Here is a 24,164-nt window from a genome sequence, read left to right as displayed (position 1 = left end):
TACAATATTTAGGTTTAAATTGAAGATAACTATCCTCGGCTCAGGAAGGCATACCAGCAGGAAGTCTCTAGGCCCCTAGATCACATTGCAAAGAGACAGACATAAGGAACCTCCATTCATGGAGATAGCTGAAACTTGACTGAACAAGACCTTTGGCAATCTGATCTAACTCTTAGATAGGCCCTGCTTTGAGCAAGAAGTTGGATCATTTGATCTCCAAGTCTGAAGATTCCTATGGTCTTATGACATACATTGCTCCATATACAAATCACCCTTAAATATGTGTGAAACTCTAAATGGTGCTGGATGATTAGATGTGCACTCACACACATCAGTTTTGCTTCCAGTGATGCTTTTGAGTGTTATGAGTCATGCCAGGTATTTTATATTTGGAAGATAGCAACAAGCCACAACGCACAAATATTTTAGCAATTTTGAAGAAGTTATGAGGTAACCTATAACCACATCTACTAATGAAATCCTATGAGCTCTACTAACACTGTCCTTCTGCGGAGAAAGGAATAATTTTGGGAACATACTGTCACCCTTGATTTCAATGAAGAATCTTGAGTACCAACGGGAAATTGAAAACTGCATTTTTTACGTAGCCATTCAGAATCAGTGTCCAAAAGGCAAACTAAATATCTCCTCATTATTTAAGAGGTAGTTACATTTTCCTGAACAGTTACACTGTTGCAGCAAATCTGGCCTGGCCATAGACCAATTCTGGAAAAGGGTTAAAATTATCCCAACAAGGACCTGCAGATCCTTTGTTTTTCTCAAAGTCAAGCCTGAATTCTGCACCATAAATCTGCAACTTGAGATGCAGATTTTTACAGAATTTGTGTTATTTCATGTCAATTAACGAGGCTGCTCTGGTCTAAATTAGAAGAGAATCTAGTCCTAAGAGTCTCATTTTCAAAAGTAAGGTTACATATACTCATCAGAGCAGGATACAATTTTTAAGAAGTGTTTGCTTATTCTGTCTCCCCAGCACCTGGCGAACAGTTTTCGAGTCCAAGACATTTATTTCCTGTTAGGGTGTATGTGGAGCCGTAAGATAGCTAGAGCTTGATTCATAAAAGCATTTGTGTGAGGGTTCTGTAATTTTTTCATGGATCTCTCATACAGCAGTCAGGCTTCAGGGTGAATGTTTCAGTCAAAGAAAGGAGCGTTTTTATTCCATGAAAATATTGTAAAACACAGGGCAGGTGCTAGGGAACTGCTACTCCTCAGAGAACTATGGCCTCGGGAAAACACTCCCATTTGACCACTGAGAGACTTAATCATGTTTCTAACTTCCTCTTTTTTCTCTTAAGATGTGTCAGAGGTGGACTGAGAGCTGACATATCGAATGCACTTCTCTCTAAATTTCTTGAGCCTGAAAGGACCCCCTCTCATAGACTGAAAGGTCAGCCCTTGATACGCAGCTTTCCCCAAAACTAACAGATGAAGGTCTGACAGCGTAAAAAATACCCAGTTTCTCAGATGTTAACTTTCTATGTCACTCACACCTACTGTATTTATTCTTCCAGTGAATTCCATAGTCTGTGGCAATATCTGGGAGGACAGGGACATTTCCTCTCTCAGGGAAATCTTGCTCTTCGTAAGTAGTTACCAACATTCTATGAACGCTATCTATATCCCTTACTCCGTATCATATGCCCACACAGAATCCCAAACCCAAAAGACAGCTAACTATCTGGTTACTAAGGGAGAAATGGGAAGTTGGGACGCACTAGCTGTTCATTCCTACTGAAATTAAAAAGACTCTTAAGAAATAAAATGTTACCTATACACTCATAGCACAGCTTGTCAGCTTTTTTACTGCAGCTATTCATTTCCTCTCCCCTTGCATAATTCTTCCTTTCCCATTAATATTTTTAAATGTCTACTGAGACCACTACAATAAAAAAAAAAAAGTGGCTTATAACTGAAGACATATAAGTTGCTATGTTTTTGGAAAATGAATAAATTCATTAGAGACATACACTTAGCACCAGCTTCTGATCTCTCTGGAATTACCTATTCTTCAGAACACCATAATACGATTTTTAATAAAAACTGCTTCTTATATGCCAAAGCATTAACTCTTGTGAAATGGAAATCATCTTATCTTAGAGGGTATGAATAGAGCACAGGACATCATGAATTACCTTTGATAAAAAAGCTCCTCTTTCAAAAGTATCAGGCAACTAAAGCTCTTTCTGTAGCATCTGCTCTCATTTTTATGAATGGACTTTAGTATTGGTTTCTTTTTTTTTTTTAATCCCCACACATTCTCTTCAACAGCCTAGAGTCTAATTAAATAGAAAATGATGAATCTCCAACAGGATGCTCAACATCCTCAAGTTCCCTTCACAACAAAACAAGGATTCAGGGAATCCAAGACACTTTGGATTTTGCATTCTTGTAAAAAGAGCCTCATGTATGCTCTCCTCAAACTTATTGTGTGAAACATTAAAAAGTTAAATACAAAAGAGAAGGCTCAACAAAAAACTTATGTCTCTCTGAAATCTGGATACAAACCCAACTTTCGTGAGCTACCCCCTCCCAATGAATTTAAAAACATCCCAGAATGAACTGGTGTTTCACAGTAGGTACAAAATGGTTGATGTTGTGGCATCCAACAAAGTTTCCATATAATAGTTAGCGCTTTCTGAAAACTGGATCCTTTCAAGAGATGTGAAATAGCACACAAAAAACTGAGGCATGTAAAAACATTAGTTGAAATTTATGATTTTCTTTTGAAGAACTTCAAAATCTAGAAGTCAAGCTGTGCAACCGTCTATCATTATTAAAAAGGATAACAAAGTAACAGACATCGATGAACTTTAAGCTGCACACAAGCATGCAGCCAACTTGGAAATAAATGGAAAAAATGTTCCACGCATAGAGAAGTCTGCATACTCCTTTAGGCCTCATGAATGAGCATGGATTTACCAGTCTCCTTCGTACCATAGATATCTTACAAGCATACTGACTCTCTAGAGGTCAAAGTTACGTGTGTTTAGAAGCACAGTTTTCAAAGTCACATTGCTTTATGACTGCTCCTATGTCTAAAGGCTAATTAACTGTGACAGGCTGACCATTAAGAAAAAAACACTCATAAAACATCTTCATCCTGTTGTGTGTAACACAAATATATCACCCTAAAAAGAGAAGTGACAGGTTTAAGTTTCAATTAATTAAATACGTTTTGGGATACAATAATAGTTTTCAAACTAATGAACCCTGTTGGACTAGGAATACACCATTCTTCGTTTTAAACAGCCATCCTACTTTCACAAGCAAGTGAGCTAAAAAGAAAGTAGTACCTCCATGCACTGCAATCTGATCTCTTTCTGTACATAGCCTTGACTGAGTAAACTACTCTGACTTCCTTCACTTCAATTTACACACAAAAGTCAGAGGTGATAGAAAAGCAAGAATGTAGGATTTAATTTCAGATATTTTTACAGTCAGCTAAGTAAAATTACCCCAAATGTAACCTTTTTTCCTAACGAGACATAAGATTGAGCTCTTCATTCTGAGCACAAGACTTGGAACATTTGAAGGGGATGAAAACCTACCAAACCAGACTCTATTTCTGTCTTTTACAGGACCTTGTATTTCTATTTCTTGTGTCCTTTCTACCAAAAAGACCCCCCCCCCCCAAAAAAAAACAAATGAAAAAAAAAAAAAAAAAGGCTTTTATTCACCAACCCCATCTTATTCTCCTGTATTGGAGAACTTACACAGATATGATATAGCTTGAATCCTGCACCACTGTACCCTGGAACTTTCCAGAAAGCCTCATAAGCATCCACTTAAGGTACAGGACTCTCACCGTGGCACCCATACCACCACTGACCCAGTTCAGACCGTACACTGGTACCTCAGCAGCCTTCTAAGGAAGCATTTTAAGAAAGCCCAGTTGCATCTTCTCTTTAAACAAAGTAGCTGGGTTAATGCCAGTGTCAAGAAACTCTGTGACTCAAAAAAAAAAAAAAAAAAAGCCACAAGTACCCTAAAGATGCACAGCAAGAAATATCATTAGCGCTGCTGAGCATCTAACAAAAACCTTGCACAGAGAACACTCTCTTGGATTACTTATTTTCACAGAAATAAAATACATTTTCTAGTGAGTGGTGTAACTGCACTTCTCCAATATGAACAATTGCCCTCAACCTTTTCCTACAAAAAGGAAAATAAACACAATAAATAATTCTCATTTATTGAAGCTCATTAACAAAAAGCCCCAGCACTAGTCTATTAACTGAGATTCAGATTATGCCTAAGGTAGCAGCAGAAGTAATTTCTGGATAAATATTCATTCACAACCACCCAGTCACAGAGACTCTGAAAATAGAACATACTGTCAAAATGTTAGCCAGAAGTTGAAACCATTAAATCAGACTCTGTAAAGCTTTCATTTTTGAGACTGTCCTTATTTACTCAATAAGGGCTCATAGCAGTTACGAGCAAAAGGAAAAAAGAAAAATAGGAGTGGGCACACCACTTTTCTTACATCTTCATGCAATAGCAGGATATAAATTATACTGCAGTACTATTTTTTTCTTCTCTTTTTGCAGGCACCCCTGAGCTGCCAGTTCAACATTCTCTCCCGTATAATCACTGTGAAAACCATTGCAGGACAGAGTATTGTGCACAGTATATAAAAGAATGTGGCAGATGTTGACTCACACACATCACTGGTGGTCTAGAACAGTAGTTTCACATATTGACTTGCAGCACAGAGTTTTCTCTATGCCAGAAAGAATAGCTTTTCCTTACGTACCAACAATTTCCATTGTGTTCAGTACAATAGCTACTAATCTTCCTCTAGTAAGACTAGATTCCACATTGCTAAGCTTATAACCATGTGCATATTACTCATATTTGGAGACTGTGCTCATGTACTAAGCCTATATACACAGGATATGGAAGAAAGAAATAATGATACAGGAATTAACATAGCTACTATGCTCTTGTGGTATTTAAAGCTATCATTTTCATCTTCCTGAAAAATTTTATTCATTTCAGTGCCCAGAAAAGACTACTGTAAAAATCAACATGTTATGACATGGCTATCGATGATTTTGCTAGTCCCACAAATATATCTTTGTAAAAATTAGCATCCAAGTAAACAGCAAGAATTACATGAATGTTAGTTGTGGTTGTTTTTTTTCCAATTCTATCAATGAATATGATAGCCTCATAGTGATCTGCCTGGTACAATATACTGAGCTACTGCACAAGTCCCATGGAAAGTGCTCTTAAAAACACAACTTGAAGCAATTAAGCTTGATGAAGTACGTAAAAAGATCTTTCTGCGGACAAATCACTACTTAAAGACACAATCACTTTCAGGTAAAATTGTCAGCTTCCATACTGAATAGAAGTAGCTACAGAATATTCTATAACTTGATTGCAGGATTTGGGCTATTTACAATTGAGGTGGAAATGGGATGAAATGAAAGCACTGCTTACTTTGCCAAACACACACAGAGGAACTAGAGTAGGTTAGGAGAGAGGCAGGGTCGTTCTTACACGAGTACAGACTGAGAAGAGATTAAAGCTGCCCTGCCTCAGAAAGAAGCAACCCAACTGAATGTAATAAAGTCACGTAAAATTAGGAAAAGAATAGTAAAGTAACTAGGAAAAGATGTCTCGCTACTTCCCATAGAACACGCACTAGAACATATCAGACTGAAACTTAAACAAGTTCTTTTTTCATACAACACAATTATTCTAGAATTCATCAATTGGCAGAGGATGTTTTTAAAAAAAGCTATAAATGAGTTCAGAGAAGGTTTAGAGATTTTTGGGAAGAACGGTCCTACTTGATTGACAAGTATGCAAAATGGGCTTTTCACAAGTTTTTCAATTCTTAAAAAGAGAAAACCTATCCCTGTTCTTGTTTTGTTTCCAAATTCTACCAATTAGATATCCTAAAAACAGTTGTAATTTTAAATCCAATTACTTAAATTCAATTACACGAACAGTTGAAAGATCTTTCAAAATTCTAGAGTCAAAGTTAAATGAGTTTAGGCATTTTTCAGACAAATTGGCAGGGGATTAATTGAATTTCCAGTGTTTTTATTTGTTTGTTTAGAATCCAGATAGTCTTTTGTTCTTTTCAGTTGACTTGCCTTCTAGCACTCACAAATTGAAAAAAAAAATCTACATCATTAGTATTCTTGGTAGCTCAGCTATATATTAACACATTTCCTTTAGTGCGAATGTAGAATTTTCATATGTATTTTTAAGGAGGACTATGCCTATAGTAGCACAAGATATTCCTACAAGAGTTTTATCTGAGGTAGAAGCGAATAAGGGAGAGTGAACATGCATGACTATTTTATTATTGTACACCTTTTGCAATTAGAAAAAAAATGCCACGTTTTCACACATTTTTTATAACTTACATAGGGCCAGACTTATGTCCCTCTGCAGTAGAAGGATGTTTTTCCACTAATATCCATAGAAACTGAAATGTTGAGTTGTGCTTAAGACGTTCTTACAGATTCTTGGTTGAAAAAGTTTTTTCAGAATTATTTCTTTCCTAATCACGCCCACATTCAGTACTGCATTTAACTTTAAAACAACCTGTGGCTTTTGTAAGTTGGGACATGCAAACCTTTTTCTAATTGGTACTTTTTATAAGCCCATTTTTCATGCTAGCCAGGCTAGCTCTCTAGTCTGATCACCACACTACCTGTGAGCACGCAGCAAGAAGCAGGGGAGGAGCTGACAACGCCCAACACCCATTTTCAGGTGCAGCCAAGTCTGCTTTTCCATAATTGCCTGTGCTGCTCGTCCTCAGAAACTAAAATCCCTTTCTCACTCTCCTCAAAAAATCGAAAAAAAATAAAATAAAATTCCTTTACACTAGGCCACTGTTAGAACTTGATGATTTTTCCCACTTCTCACTGCTTATCACTTGTTTTATCAACACGCACGACACAGAGGTCCTTGATATTTTTTGTTTGTTTGGTTTGAACGACAGCGCATGTATGCAAATACAGACAAATCAGAACTTTATGTACTAAGAACAGCAAACTGTAGCGTGCGGAAAAAATACACATGAACTACATGCATTCCAAGTACCTCATCTCAATATATGGTTAGTTGAAATAAAAACAGCAATCTCCAGAAGTTTTCACTAGAAAGCAATTGTCTGTCAGCACACATGATATTACTGCTCACTGGATTCTGATTTTGGGATTTATCATTCTCCAATGGGCAAAATAAACAGAGAAGGTTAATTATCAGGATCTCATTTCTCTCTACAATATACTGTCTTAGCCAATAGTGTTTATGGCTCTGCTTGTCATTTGCTTTTGAGCCCGAGCCTTTCTGTCTTGGAGCTAAAGGAATCATCTCTGCCTGCAATATCTGAGGCCCATTTATTTCAGTGCTGTAAGTATTGAAACTTGCCACTAAAATTACTTTGATATTTGTGAAGATGAACCCTATCGGAAGGGCTTTGCGCAGGAACCGAGGGCTAGAATAACTCAATCTGAGTATCCTGCCTGAAGCCACAAATGTGACAGTTACCAACTTTAAACCATCATTCCGTATACCAATATTAACAGCATTTAATATTTGTCATTCCAGTGCTGTACAACTCTAAAGTGTTTATCAGAGACGAATTAGAAGGTATATCATAGACTTAAAAAAGGACGACTTTCATAGTCGCAGGAAGAGCCAGTGTTACAAAAGATATCTACACTTAGTTTTCTGTAGTGCTTGAGAGTTCTTATAAGTATCGGCTAATATTTCAACACAGCCCCCTGGGAACTTGGATGTCAGCAAAATGAGCAACTATCCTCCTTTGTCATTTATCCCAAGTAAAACCACGACAGACAAAAATCACACAATAAGTCTGTCAGTCAGGAACTAAAGCAAATTTCCTGAATTGCAGCCCAACATCTCAACCAAAATATTGCCACTAAATCTTGAAATGCAAGATAGTCCTTTGCATGGCCTTCTCCTTATTCAGCAGAACAAAGTACAACATACTTCACTGCTGTTGCCAGAAATAGCAGCTCCTTCCAATCATTATGAGATGATGTAGACATAAAAGAACCAGGCAAAGAAGGAAGCAACTCCAAGTCACAATCTGGAATGCCTTCTCTAACTGGTCTAGAGTGAAAACTGGTTAAAAAGAAAACTAGTATCATACAAAGTCTCATTCTCTGATCTCTTCGAGTATATGCGTGACCACAGACAAATCAACTGTAAGTATTTTCCATTGCTGATAGTGCCTTCTAACATTATCCAATCCTTTAAATTTCCACCGTCTGGCTAATCCTATTTCTTTTTAAATCACATTAAGACCCTCCATGTTACAGGTATTGAAAAGAATGAATATGCAACTTGCAAAGAGAACAGAACGAGCCTCCAACGTGAGGAGAAATGAGCTACCTAGAATCCACTAGAGCATCATTAACCTTTGGTACATAATAGCAAAAGACACGGTGGATGGACTGGGCAGCCTCCAAAGCACTTCCAACTCCGGTTCTGATTGGCCTCCCCACACATCTAGGGAACAAATGTTGCACACTATTTTTCCAGAACTTAGACATCAGGCAACACCAATTCTTAAGCCAGCAAAAGGTTTTAAATACCTATGTTATTGATGACTAAAAGAATTAGGAATGAAAACAAAAACAAAAACAGAATACCTGGCGTTTTCATGAACATGCTAACAAGCTTCAACTCCAGTGTTATGCTTGCCCTGACACAGTATGCCAAAGTTACACCATGCAGCAAGCTATCTCTGATTCATCATTTTCACATTCACTAGTACTTTTGTGAACTGAAAATACCTGGAATTGTAAAGTTGGTACGCTCCTCACTACTAGTCAACCTTTTATACTACATTCAGTACTCAATAACTTCTATAAGATTCACTGGTAGCCCTGAAATACTCTGTTCAGCAGCAAAGAAGTACAGCTGTTGCCATCCAGAGTGACACAACACTTCTGAACCTTAGTCTATGGGGGTTGCTTTCAGGACATAACTAGATGTCATCTATGATCAATCCATTCTTGGCAATTCTGCTGAGGCTAATTAAAAAACAAGACAGAAATTAGTGCAGTTTAGATGATAAGTTAGTCTAACGCAGGTGCTTCTTCACCAAAAAAATGGACTGGCATCATTAATCCATTCCACAGTGGCCAGTGGAAAGAAAAAAAAAAAAAAAAAAAAAAAAAAAAGATCTTCCATCTCCTAACAAATTAATAAATGACTACTGCTAGGACTGAATTTGTTTGAGAAACCTGAAAATAAAAGATAGCCATGCTCCATTTCCAGTCTCCTAAACTCTCTAAGCTACCCCTCTTTCGGGTACCTGTTGCTAAAAAAAAAATGCATAATTGAATGCTGCTTATTCTTTCACACACACAGATCTTCAACCTCTTGAAATCTGAAGTTTCACCTGCTGGAAAGCACTGTGTATATATATACACACACAACTTGAGTGTATAGATGAACCTGCTAGTAACTTCTGAAGTACTGTGAAAAATAAATTTTCCTAGAGATTATTTATCCCTACCAGACCACAAAAGGCATTTTTTTGGTCCATGTAATGGATATGTTTTCATAGGTCTATTCAAACCAATGTACTTTTTGTACCTGTCAGTATAACAAACCTCTCTCTTCTGTACCACAAATCACTACAGGAAAGTTTAATATGATACTCCAGGACAGACCTATACTGTTGCCTCTTAAATCTGTAGCACTGTTGCCTTCACTTTGTAGTGCTGTGCCTGCTAAGTTCAAATGACAACAGGAAAAGATGACTGCTACTAAGAGCATGCAGTGCGCCCCTCTCAAAATAAACATCATTAACACTGCATTGACTAATGCAAATTCAGTATTTATCAATAATTGCTGGTATCAAAAAGCTCCACAATCTTTTCTCCTGCATTTACATTGTCTATTATAACTATTGTATGGGAAGTCATATTCCTTGAGAAAACAGCATTCGAAGACACAATTCATGTTACCACAGTTGTGTTTCTTCAAATTTAGATATTCTCATTCTTAAATTTACAGACAAGAATAATAAGAATTGTAACATGGATACTAAACCCTCACTGCATTGTAGTTCTCCAGGGATCAGTTCACAGACTGAAACAAGTTTTATCAATACCAAGTAAAGTAGATCTTCAGTGAGTTTGAAGTGAGTTACGTAGGCCTATTCCCGTCCTTAGTTAAATAAAAAGTTAAGTCATTCAGTGCCTTTCATAAGACATTGCATTACTATCCAAAAGGACCAAGCATTTGTTTAGAAATTGGAGCTAAATATCTCTTGGGTAGAAATAGCAGTCAGGTATATGTAATGCAGAAAAGCTTCTGAAGAGTGCCCAACTACGTAACAGCTAAAAGGAGGACTGTCCAAAGAAGATGACCACCAGATACTAGACAGGATGGCAACTGGGATTAAGACAACATGTACTAAGCAAGCAGTTTTACAGTTTACCCACATAATGAACAGAACAGAGATGAACTTGCAATTAGTTGAATTGAATTATTATGTTCAATATCCCTTGAATGCAGCATAATTACAAAAGACTTACGATTTCAGAATCCCTATGAAGAGATGAGTAAAAGGTGATTTACAATTTTATTTACATGGACATAATTTGTTTAGAATTTACAGTATCACATTGTTTTTTCCCTAAGAAAAGGAATAAAGATTTGTCTAATTAAGGAAATAAACCATTGTGCTAATTAACGATCTACTGTTAATTTATGACCTGATACCCAGCGTTGTGCTTTCACTGCAGATAACGCAAAACCTATCTCCTTTCTAAACTCTAAATTCGTACAGTCAAGTTGCCTTCTGTTTTGACAAACTTCACAGTTTTTAATAAATTCCTGAAACCTCTCCAGAGAGATTCCTACCCACTAAACAACTGATGAGTGACACTACCTACATTTTCAGTATACAGCATTCTATTTTATTCAGATGCACGTCCCCATTTTTAAGTTGCTCGTTTACAACGATGTGGTGCAAACAAACTAAAATAGTGAGATATAAGACAGTCACTGTAAGAGAAGAGTAAGATGTGTGCCTACCACTTCCATTATCACAGGAGGCTAAACGAGAAAGCTATTCTCTACGCCTGAGTCTAGCTGAGAAGAAATCAGAGTGCTTCACCTACAAAGATATGATATTATCTAACCTCTCACCTGAAGGCTGCAATTAAGAGACAAAAAGGGAAGGAAGGGAACTGACACTATTGTGACAATCCATATTAGCCTGGAAATCTAATCAAAAGCTTACTGAATGAGGGCCTCTCTGAAACAAACGCAACTCGAGGCTAGAAAGAACCCTCCTGGAGAAAAGTACAACGAGATCCTGATGTCATATGGGATATGCCTCAGTCCGTGATATAATCCTATACCTACAATAACATAATCCTAAACCAGATGAACATTCAACTTCTTTCTCCTTACAGATGAGTTTTTGGCATGTCACAACGGTGAAAATAAACAAAACCAATGCTATCCCACGTCAATCAAATTGAGAGATGGAAGGGAAAAAAAAATAAGAGAAACACAAAATGGGATTTTTTTCCCCTGGAGATTGTTAGTGTACTGTCAGTCAAATTTATCTTTATTTGATACCATAAAAGTTACTTTTACTCTAAAGCTAGTTAAAATCAAGAACTACTTCAGTGTTCTATTGAATATGTTATAGAAATAAATTGAAAAGTCAAATTATAACATACAAGATTTCTAAAAGCAGAACTCGCTTAATTCTTTTCCAGTGAATATTTCTTAAGTTTTTATGTAGTACTTTTTATTTCCAAACACGTGCATTACCTTAATTGTGGATAAAACAAAAAATATTGAGAACGAGCATTTGAAAAGCAGTTGTTCCATTCCATTATTTTAAAAGTTTCTGCATTAAAATAAATTTTTACGAACATTTATGATTCTGTTACGCAGAAGTATAATTCCACTACTAATATACAGAATACAGAATGTGTGGTTAACTCTTACAGCTTCCTTGCAACAGCAGCACCTTGCAAACTCCATCTCATTGGTACCAATTAAGTGTGACACACCTTCACTTGTCCACGAAACCACTTGATTACCAGAAAATGAGAGGGATTTAAACCACATCTAGCAAAAGACACTAACAATGCTTGTCCCATTTGTAGTAGCAGATGGCAACACCATAGATGAGAACACAGTTGGCTAGACAAACAGTTGTCTGTCCAGCTATTGAAACTATACCATTACTAGCAAGCAAAATCCGGTTTGATTACATGGAGTGAAATTAAGACAGCTAATGTTGGAGAATGTTTTTACTGCTGAACTTAATGGACATGAGAGTAATTCTCCAGTGTAAAATTCTTACTAGCACTCCATAATCCTTTCTTTTCCTCAAAATACAGGTTTTCCCTATTTAAGTTTATTTGCTGTGTAAATGATTGTCTCAGATGTTCATTCTCATCCTTATTTCCTTTGGCATAACTTATAAAAACCACAACTTGTCAGACTGACTTAGTTCAACACAGGTACCATGCCTGTGTTAAGCTTCAGTCTGCAACTATTTCTGCAATCTGCTGCCAGTACTGCCATCACACCTGTAACCATTATAATATACACATTTTAGGATAAGAGAGATTCAAAGCCCCATGCAATCAACAGAATAGTTTCCTTAGAGAACAGTAGAGTATGAGATCAAGTGAGAGTAATGGAAGAAGCTTCTTACCCTCTATAGGTATGACTGAGCTGTACTTAATTTCATGTAAAAACCATTTCACTAAGAAAATCGTTACTTTTATAAACAATAAGCATAATTTAAAAGTGAAATAGAAACTTATCCTGTTCACACTCAAATACTAGAAGCATTCTAAATCATATTTGTTGCATTAAACGTGAAGTACAGATGTCAGTAAGTTAGTAAGTTCCATGTACACAAAGAATGCCCAAGTTGGAAGTACCATATTTTCAGATCTATACTAAAAAAAAAAAACTAAAAAAAAAAAAAAACCACCCACAGACCATCTGAAAACAAGAATAAAGCTATACACACAGAAGTTCTAAACAAGAACGTCTCCCTTGATAGCACCTGTGCTTCTGTTCACTTGTTATTTCTCTCTCTTCCTTAGCCTTGCACTTAAGTTAGCTCCTCTATAAGTCACTTCCTTTTTTTGCTACAACAATCCAGCTACCTATGATACTGCCCCTCTGGATTACTTCCAGATGAAGTTGTGATAATAAAATAATTACAAGAAATGTGTAAGCACAGCTCTAATTTGATAAACAGCAAAGCTTTTGTAGAGTAATACGGGGAGAGCTAAACCAAAGCCCAATGCCAAAATGCCAAGTATGAGCAAGAAATTACAGATCCCCAGTTATTATCCAGTTATTCTAATTTCAGATTTGTGTTCAAGTTTAATTTGGAAGAGATTGTCTCTTAAGGATTTGCTTTTAAAACCCCTGCATGACTAACCTTGAACTGGTAGGCTAAATTGTACTTCACAAATAATGTAAGAATATTTTGCTATGTTATAATAAAGACACACACCTCAGTTTTTCCTGCTTTTCTTGGTTACATTTCCAAGACAAACGACTGAGTCAAAATTACCACATTATGGTTACTGTGGACACGTACATGTCCTGTTTGATGTGACATGCAATCAGTTTTTAAAAACAGAATGACACTCTCCCACTCATAAAAGCATATCTTGGCATTGAATGAAATATTCCCCTCTTCCCACACATGCACAACTGGACATTAACTTACAAAATCAGTAACACTCCTTGCAACAAGGATCAAAGGAACCATGAGAAGAAAAATGCAGAAGATGGAATGGAAAGTATTCTTCATGAATTTCAGAGAGAAACATGAGCACTCCATCTTCCTCTTTGTGAAAGAATTCTATCTGAGCACTCGGAACAAATAAATTTGACCTTCTATGACCAATAACAGTAACCTTGGTGTTGTTTTAGAAAAAACACTTTGACTCCCTTCAACTCAACACTAACTGTTTGACTCTCCTCACGAAGCAGTTTCCACGTATCCACCAATGAAATCTAGACCATCTGAAATGGAGACAAACCAGGGCACTGGCCTACCAACTCGGTCTCACAGCCAGAGGATCTAGGGCAGTTGAACATGCCTAAGAAGCTGCGTCAGCACAGACCTCAAGAAATACTTATTTGGAAAGGCTACGTGAAATGTAAAAATCTGGCACTCCTGGAGGTCATATCACAGCAAGCCAGGGGCCAAATGAAGTGGAGCACGGGATTCCAGCCAGGCATGCACAACCTGGTTCTATACAGTTTCCAAACCATATCTTGTTTCATCTCACACTGCAGAATCTCAAAACACACAGCTGGCTAAAAGCATAAGCAGACAAACAAGCTACTAATCCATTGCTTACTTCTGCATTCCATAAATTGAAACAATAACTTAATGATAGGGTGGAGCAAACTACACGATTTACTTAGTGGGAAGATCATTATTTCATGTAGATGAATTTTTTGTTTTGTTCACAGGATGCATAAAACATGCATAACATAAAACACGCATAAGCCCTTAGTACCTAAACACATTTGTAAAATAATAAAAGACTAATCAGACTTCTGATAAATAATCAGAAACATAGCTGGATTTCCAGGTGAACACCCAGTGCATCTAAATGTGAAATCGACACAAGTCAATAGCATATATTTTGTAGGACAATCGCTGCTTTCAATTCTGCCCCCACGTAGCGAGCTTAACACATAGATATAGTGCCCTGCTGGAGAATGCCTCACCTGGAAAATTCAGCAAAGAACACTTTGTACAAGGAAGCTATCATATCAATGCAGTCAAAAATTTGATTGCATATAAGTAATAGAAAGACAGAGCTCAATTTCCTATGCTGCAAACAAGATATTCTCAATAAACTTCAATATGCACTCGCGTATCAGTTGGCATAGATAAGAAAGCTTATTAAAATGAACCACAGTTCTACAATTTGAAATAGGAACACATGCAATTTTAAAGCCAAAGCCAGTATGTTATAGTTCTAGAAGAAACACTGCTGGAAAACAGTATAGCTAGAAATAGAACTACATACATTATATATAAGGACATAATCAATCAAAGTCTGTTACTACACAAAACAGTTTGTCAGACAGAAGACGACTGGAGTATGAAGCTACTGCTTTTGGTTGATGCTCTTTTCCTTAGCCTATACTATCAAAATAATGAGTTCTTGAGTTTCAGCATGCATTCTACTGGAGAATCTACAAAATTCAGCCATGGGCCGTCTACAGTCTGTAAGTGATGAGAGGCACTTCTCACCATCTCACAGTCCCAACAGAGGCAGCTCTTTACTACTCCGTGCTGACTGAGACCAGCCCAGCCTGGAGCAATGAGGAAAACGCTCATTCAGTACGGAGCTCACAGCATGAACATAAGGTTTTCCTGCCTTCACATGGGACAGCATGAAGTAGACAAACTGGCACTTTCATGAGCTTGAGTCTCTTAAAAAAAAAAAAAAAAGCCTTTAAAATTGCCTTCAATTTTTGGTTTGTCTTAAGTTATTTTTCTTAATCCCTCCCACAGAACACATGTAATAATTACAGAACTGAAAACCCTCATAGCTATAAACCGAGTACATAAACATTTGACCTTCACTGCAGATCATTTGACATAAGCCCCAATACAGATGTAAGTATATACGTTGTATGAACTGTACATAACCAGTGACAGCTTTCCTCAAAATATTAACCGCTGTCTCTCACTCCTCATTTAACAGTAAGGTATGCACTGTCAAAACACATACAAATTCTGCACTCACATCAACAGGTTTGTACTGTCAGCCCACTCGGGACAGCCAACAGCACTCTGCCACTGCCCATTCCTGGAGTGAACCAACGCTTTCTCAGTGCAATCTGCCCCATACAGGGTTTTTCATACTTTTGGTTTTGGTGCACTCATCTTCCTTTAAGTCTAGCAAAAGATATTATCAGGTAGGGTTTACACCTTCTGGAGTTTTCATGGTGTGAGCTTCATCAAGGTAATTTTTTTTTTTTTTTTTTTTCCCCCCCAGAAGTGCCTAGAATAAAAGGCTGAAGAAGAGTGAGGATCTGATGGACACTTTTTCCTCCCTAGGAATGATGGGAGAGGAGAGAATTCAAATTTTCAGACCTCTTAAACTGCTTTTGCTCATCTCAAAGAAGCTCTGGAAGCTCCTGAAAATAAAACTCGAAAAAACAGAGCCAGTTCCCTTAATAGCTTAGATAAACAATTTACCCAGTGGACAGCCAGCTGAGGGACATAGTATCCCACAGCTTCAGATCCTTGAAAAGATACCACACAGTAAAGGCCAAAATCACATTTAATATACTGGGACTCCTCACCTGAAACAGCTACCCTAGAAAGCAAGAAGATAGGTAGCAAACTTTGTAAATGAAGATGCTAAGTGATAAAGAAATAGTAATACAGTCAGAATGCTCTACTATGCATAAGTTTAGGAATATCTAGACTGTAACACTCCTATCTGCAACATTCGGTAAGGGTGGATGAGTACAGTCCCAACCAAATAACACAAGTTTTTTCTTTGTTTTGTGGTTTGTTTTTTTTTTTTTAACTGTTGTCTTTCACCGCCTTTTTGATTCTGAACACGCTCACTTTCTCAAAGAGCTATCACTGTGCAGTTCATTCAGAAAGAGATGTACACAGATGTGGAAGCAGTATAAGTGCTGCTTTGCATTAAAGGTCTGAGCTCCAATATTCCAAATTCATACACAAACAAAAGTGCTGCATCAGACAACATTAGCACTGACTGCAACACCATCAAATACTTAAAGCAATCTAGCAGATTCCTTAAGAAAGGGGAGAGGACAGATGGAGGGCGATTGAGAGTCCCCAAACATGTTTCCACTGTAAAAGCAAATATGGAACCTGTTTAAGCAATAATTCAGAAAATGCTGGGTCCAATCTCTTGAACTGCTTTGCCCTGACTGTAGCAGATCTGAGTCCAAAGGAATTTCTGTCTACTATCAACTTATTTCAGGTTTAAGTTTGATTTGGAATTTGCTTATGACTGGAGGGGGTTTGTTTACTTGAGTGGGTTTTGTTCAGTTTTGTGCATGTTTTTGGGGGGGAGTTAAGTTTACTTCCCATTGTAGACCTTTTTATTTAATATAAAATACGGAAGGTAAATAACTTGGGCCCCTCACTGCAAGAAAGATATTGAGGCCCTGGAGCGTGTTCAAAGAAGGGCAACGAAGCTGGTGAGGGGTCTGGAGCACAGGCCATATGAGGAGAGGCTGAAGGAGCTGGGAATGTTCAGCCTGGAGAAGAGGAGGCTCAGGGGAGACCTTATTGCTCTCTATAACTTCCTGAAGGGAGGTTGTAGTGAGCTGGGGGTCGGCCTCTTCTCTCGTGTCATTAGTGATAGGACCAGGGGGAATGGTTTCAAGCTACGCCAGGGGAAATTCAGGCTGGACATGAGGAAGTATTACTTTTCAGAAAGGGTGGTCAGGCACTGGAATGGACTGCCCAGGGAGGTGGTGGAATCACCGACCCTGGGGGTGTTCAAGGAAAGACTGGATGTTGCGTTGAGGGACATGGTTTAGTAGGAGCTATTGGGAATAGGTGAACGGTTGGACTGGGTGATCTTTTAGGTCTTTTCCAACCTTAGTGATTCTATGATTCTATGATTCTATAGTTATGAAATTATCACTGACATATGAAGTAACCTGTTGTCTCTAAATATGGTTGCACAGTAGGCCTAATTTCTGTACTCTTTCAGTATTATTTTGATGCGAATCTACAGCAAATAACAATGAAAATCCGGATAGTAAGGAAATACTTTCACTGATTTGGTATCATAGTCAAGAAATAGCTACACTGACATCCTTGCCAAAGAGGTTCATGTGCCAACTGCTACTGGGGTATTTGAAAGCAACAGCACAAAGAAGAACTAGTAAGGAGTGCAAAGCCGTGAATCCTTCTTCATTTCAAAAATACTTGGAAGTACAGTGTGAAGGATCAAAGGAAAATGAACTCGAAAAATACTACTGTTTGTATGGACTTAGAGCAATGTAGCATCTTCATAGATTTAGTTCTCTTCAATAAGTTTGACATGATAACCATGCACAAAAATCCTCAACCGTTACTTAAATTGTAGTGACACTTCTGTAATCAACAGTGAAAATGACCAAATTCACCTGAGAGCTTCTGATTCCATTACCATCCCAACTTTTATAAGCAGCTCTGCTAGTGGAGAAAATCAGGATAGATGTACTCCCTTTCTGAACACGTTTACAAGAATGTATGTGTTTAGATACATACAAACCCTTTCACAATTTCCTCAAAAGGCTGCACGAGATACAGCACTAATTTTACACCAGAACTCATAAATAAATAAGGTCATAAATGGCCTGCTTTGAGAAACCGAGCAAGTCCACATGCATTTGTTCTTGACATCCACCTATCACCATGTATAACAGAGAAAGGAGCAGAAGAAATGCTATGACAGCTCAGCTAGCCTGTACCTCCCATCTCAATTTAAAGCTTTCCTCCAGCCCCTTGCAGGATCAAAAAGATGCTATTTCAGATCTGAGTTCTTATTAACGAAGACATGTATATACTTCTTTTGATCTCTCTGGATTTTATCTTTCAGTTCCTGTCCTCCTACACATCCCATTTCTGCATGGTAAAGCCACACCAATTCCACTGCAGAAGACTTTTGCACTCCTACAGACCAGAAGCTAGACAGGCATTTCATAAAGGTCAAGTTATTCAAGCAGAGCTGATCTTACAACTGCTGACACAAATACAGTACTCCAAATCTGATTTACTGAAACCGTAGACAACCAACAAAAAGCAGCTCCACCCTCTACACAGAGAAAGAATAAATGCTCTGGGACAAAACCTAGCAAGCACTCCTCTAAAATAATGCTGTTACAGCACAATATATTAGTAGAGTAGCACAGAAAAGAAAATACTTTAAACAATTGAAACACATGCAAAGTATTCCAACCGAATTTGTCTCAGTATTTAAAGATCAAAGATAAAATTATTTCAGACAGGATGCTCCTTTTCCTAGCAACATGCTTGAGACTGCAAAGAAGTGTCTGTTTCAATTAAGATTTTGGCACCGGCTTCTGAACATCACAAGTTTGTTAATTTTATGCAAAGCAAAATAAAATTATATTCTCAATGGACTACAGCAATTTAAAAGAAAATATTTCCAGCAGCTAACTTGAAAAAGGAGATCATTAAAGTACTTTGATCAATCTTATCTGTAGTTACCACTTAAACTTCAAGTCACGACACATTCATTCAAAACAAAACAGCAGATTGTAATGTGGGCTGATATCTGAAGGCATTTCATGAGCATACTCGTGTTATAGCCTAAATTTTACACAGTCACTAGAGACGTTACCTTTGAACCACTTACATAATGGTTTCCATTTCTTTGTTCTATGTCTAAATTAGCATGTGGCATTAGAAAGTTAAATACACTTTATTTCTCTTCTTTTGACTACTTAGCTCAAGGAAGATGCAATACAAAACCAGAAACTTGGTTTTTTTCCCTTTTCCTGAAGGTAGGGCATAAAAGAGATGAAACCATCCTAATCAAACAGCTTTCAAATCAACTCTCCCAAATCCCACATTATAGATGCAACAACAGCACCCATCTTCTTTCTGCTGCATTAGTAGTATGATTTTCTTTTGTTTCTAACAAGTAGCACTGATGATTCAATATCATGTTCAATGAAAGATTTGCTTTGACACTTGTCACTACACCTTAGGCTAGAAAATAAGAGCTGTTCTTAATCAGAACAGACAAAACTATTGTACTGTGTGATGAAAATTACACTTTCTAACTGGCTCTGTGTAAACCATTTTAACCTAGTGCCAAATCCTTGATAAGTGCTGCTAGGAAACATCACTGGACACCTCTGCGCATGCAGACAGTTAATTATGACTTCAGTGGAGAACAGTTCATGAGGTTATGTACACTTACAATGCAATTAACTTCTGTTTATCATTTCTTACATATTTACTATGTTAGTGTAAGTACGGAACACTAATACTTCATTTTAAAATCTCTGCTCAGGAGTCCAAGTCTATAAGGATTTGTATGCTTTTTCTCTTCAATAAGAAAAAGGGAAAAAAAATCACAACCAGTTTACAAGCAAGCTTTGTCTCTTCTGCTTGCTTTTTATGATTCCATATATAAAAATCAGCTAGATCTGTGCCTACTATAGCCACCTGCTTTAAGTTCAACACCAAAATAAGATCTATAATTGGATATACAAAAACAGAAGCTCTGAAATTACAGCACAACAGGCCTAAAATTTGTAGCAGGGATAGCAGAATTCTGCAGCAGCGTTTATATATGGCTGTCAGTAGTCGTACACCCACAGAATCTACTATTAGCAGAAGAAAGAAAAAAGTTAAGAAAATCCCACGTACACAGCCTCCTACTTCTAGCAGATGTAATTCTCTCTGCCCTTGCAGGAGCTTTTCCAGATTCCTTCCTCTGCTCTAAAAGGAATACTCCAGGAATACTCAACGATGGACAGCGTGGGCTCTATGCTGTACTGAAGAAATGCACAGAATACCATCAGCTTCTCCACAGCCTATTTAGTAAACTAGAGAAGGGAGAGAGAAGAACCTTCATTTTTTCATACCTTCCTTAAAAAACAGATTAAAAAGCCCATATATAAAATGAAAATAAAACTTCAGTTGATTTTTTTTTTTTTTAATAGGACTGCGGTTTATTAACATCTCATATTTCTGTGACATTTAAACTCCACATGTAAGGTATAGATAGAACATCCCTGTATCTTCTTCATGCAGAGTCTTGAATCGCAGCTTTACTTACACCTTAATACCTTTGCCTTGCTTTTTTTTTTTTTTTCCCCCATCTCCCTCTGCAGTATTAACTCCAACAAAGCTCCGCGTACAAAAAGACTGACAGAAGTGCAAGGACAGAGTCTCAAGACTTTAGCTACTGAACCACCTGGATTCAATCAATTTCAGACTCTACAAAAGTAATAATTAGAGTGACAATGCCCGCAGATGCTACAGTACATGGGGGTTTTAAACCTACTGGGACACTAAAATCCATCTCCTGTCCAGGCACAATAAACTGCATTTAACACTGTGGATACGTAAAAAGCTCAGCCATGTTCTAGCTCTTTTCCAGAGCTGTCCCAGGTTACCTGGAGAGTCTATGGCCTGAAAAGCCAACTCAAAAACCCTCCATCACATAAGAGGAATGCAGTACAAGATCTCAGAACTGATTCTCCTTCATTCTCAGCACTAATACTGAACACTGGATTGAGACAACAACATCTTGAAAATACCACCATGACCACAAAGACCTCTGATACAACTCAAAAGAGAGAAACTCAGGTTCATCTGAACTTAACACCCTGCAAAGGACATCGTGTACAGTTTTGTTCTGTCTTGCTCTTTGAGATAATGGTGTGAGATTTCCTCATCTGCTTTTCACCTTAGAAACTTCATAAAGTCAGAAATCTTCATTTGTTCAGCTGAAAATACTAACAACAGATCGTGCCATGAACTCTCACTCTTCATTTGCAGAGGTAGGTCAGAAAGACATCAGCTGCAGAGCTGCTTGCTTCTGAGCAGCTCTGCCTGCAGGTTAGGGACCCCACAGGAGTCTTCTGCATACCTCTAAGAGTATAAACTCCTTCTTCAATGCTGTCTATTCTCAGGAAGCAGATAAATCAGCCAGAGATGTTGATACGATGAGGTAGAACTAGAAACATCATCGATGATCTTCTTTCTATCTGTCCAGCTACAGAAGCTGGGATTAAGGAGCTGCTGCTCATACCATTTCCATGAATACCAAAATAACTATGATCCACTGAAAATATATACCACTCCATGTTCTTGTTGCTTCTCTTGAAGACCAGAGAGAAACATCCTGTAGTTACATGTCTAATTTACAGTAAGACAAGGAGCACAGGAGACCAAGGAAGACTCATTAAACTGATCCCACAACCTTTGTATTAGACAGAATGGTAACTGTTGGTTAGTGAAGCTTACAGAGAATATTTTTAAGCTATAGAAGTCATCTGGACAATATATTTGTTCCAACATCTTAGCAGCAGCAATCCAACCCTAAAGATTGACTTTTTTCTTCTAGACAAATCAAGGTACTCCCACAGCCAGACATACCAAAAGCCGCTAATTTGCTTAGAGAACTATCGCATTCTAATTTTGTTCCTTCTCACGCTTTGAACCTCATTTTTCCTATTCTTTGTGCCAGATGGACCAATCAGCATTTTTCATCATGTGTACAGCTCACTTAGGAGGGCAAATTTGCCACAGGCACAGTTTCTGCTACACACAGAATTATAGAATGGCTTGGATGGAAGGGACCCCAAGGATCACCATGTTCCAACCTCCAGATCTGGTACCAGAACAGGCTGCCCAGGGCCCCATCCAAACTGGTCTCAAACACCTCCAGGGATCGAGCATCCACAGCCTCTCCGGGCAGTCTGTTCCAGCACCTCACCACTCTTCTCTATGTAAAAATCTTCCCCATGACATCTAATCTAAACCTTCTCTCCTTGCGCTTAAAACCATTCCCCCCTATTGCTGCCTACTCTAGTAAAAAGGTCCTTTTTATTCCCCTCCTTTTTATAATCCCTTTTTTAATACCAGAAGGCTGCAACAAGTTCTCCTTGCAGCCTTCTCTTCTTCTGGCTGAAGAAGCCCAACTCCTTCAACATGCCCCAATAGAGAAGGTGTGCTCCAGACATCTATCGTTGCCACGGCCCTCCTCTGGACCCTTCACAGCTGCACACATTCCCTGGAGAATCAGGAGGATCCCTGACCTACATGCAGTATTCAAACTAGGCCCTCAAGAGGGCAGAGTAGAGAAGAACAATCACATCCTTGTCCCTGCTGGCACGCTCTCCTGATAGCACCCAGGATACCATTAGCCTTCCAAGCTGCAAGAGCACACTGCTGGCTCATATTCAGTTTTTCACCCACCAGGAGCCCCAGGTCCTTCTCCACAGAACTGCTCTCAAGGAGTTTTTCCACCAGTCCGTATACGATCTGGGATTACTTCAATCCAAGTGCAAAACCTCACACTTAACTACATTGATCTTTGGCTCACCTTTACGCCCTTCCTTCCTACAACCAAACTTGCAAAATAATCCTGTCTCATTCCCTATGTGCTTATCAAATCCAGTATTTGTGCTACCCAGACACCCATTAGCACTCCTGCTCTCCACCTCTGTTCTTGCTGTGCCTGTGTCTTAGTGCATCACATGATCGAGTCCAGGATTCTGTCCATGAGAGTAACATTATTAGGCTATGTTACTTAGAACAAGCAAGCCTGCCACTGTCTACAATCCATTCCTTTAATAATTCGCCAGCATCAGAAAGCGTCGTAATAGGGATGCATAAGAATGCATCCTCATCTAATTCCTACTTACTGACTTGTTGTACATCATGTACTTCAAACCTGCTCAAGTTCTCTACTTGCCCAAGCACCTTATAAAAATGTTTCACAAGTTCACTGCCTGCTGTGTAAATAAACAAGACTCTATATCATGCCAAGATGCTGGCCTCTATCATGTTACAGTGCCCTACATTTTACTGGTTCTTTGGCTTCTGCTTCGCATACTCAAAAAAATAAAATAGTAATCAGAAATATCTCAACTAATTCCAAGATACTCCTTCTTGGTTGTAATTGCTAGGTCTCAATTTGCTATTTTTTTGTATGTTTGATAACATGTGTACTTAAATGATTACTTCCTTTCCATGCATTCTGTAAGTTCATCTTCCTCCTTCCCTTCAACCCCACTCAATCAAATTCTTTAACATTAGCACACAGCATTTGACTTCAGAAATAAGCTTAGCATCATTTGTGCACCACTTTTAAAATGTTATCCCCTGTGTTACTAATGGCAATTCCTTTGGATCCGTCTCTCAACTCTTTTTCTTCCTAAGAGGCACAGATAGAAACCTTTGCTTATTGGCCTTTTATCAACTTGTTGTTCAAAAAAATAACCTTTTCCACAACCTTATAACAAGTTTGGTTGTTTTTGTTTTTTTTTTTTTTATACAGTCTCTGCTGAATCTTGGCTGAATCTTTTCTTCTATTGTGGAAAAAGGGGTGGAAAATGCTACCTGTTTGGTTTGGTTTTTT

This window comes from Tetrao urogallus, assembly GCF_951394365.1.
Source record: "Tetrao urogallus genome assembly, chromosome: 4".
NCBI classification, from domain to species: domain Eukaryota; kingdom Metazoa; phylum Chordata; class Aves; order Galliformes; family Phasianidae; genus Tetrao; species Tetrao urogallus.
The sequence above is the reverse complement of the archived record's forward strand: the minus strand, read 5'-3'. Positions refer to the sequence as shown.